Source organism: Montipora foliosa, chromosome 8, assembly GCF_036669935.1.
Source record: "Montipora foliosa isolate CH-2021 chromosome 8, ASM3666993v2, whole genome shotgun sequence".
Lineage (NCBI taxonomy): Eukaryota > Metazoa > Cnidaria > Anthozoa > Scleractinia > Acroporidae > Montipora > Montipora foliosa.
The window spans coordinates 3,893,267-3,893,574 of NC_090876.1; positions in this window are offsets into that span (position 1 = coordinate 3,893,267).

The window sequence follows — 308 nt, forward strand, 5'->3', positions numbered from 1 at the left end:
GTTGCTTGAGGTGCTTGGGTTTGCTTGAGGTGGCTTTGGGTTACTTGAGGTTGGCTTGGATTGCTTGAGGTGATTGGGCATTGCTTGAGAAACTTTGGGTTGCTTGAGGTGCTTGAGGTGCGTCGAGTACTTTTGGGGTGATTAAGGTGCTTGAGGTGCTTAGATTGCTTGAGATGTCTTGGGGTGCTGGCGGTTTGCTTGGGTTTGCTTGAGGTTGCTTGGAGTTGCTTGGGTGTGGTCTTGAGGTGCTTGGGTTGCTTGAGGTGCTTAAATTACTTGAGGATGCTTTGGGGTGCTTGGGTTGCTTG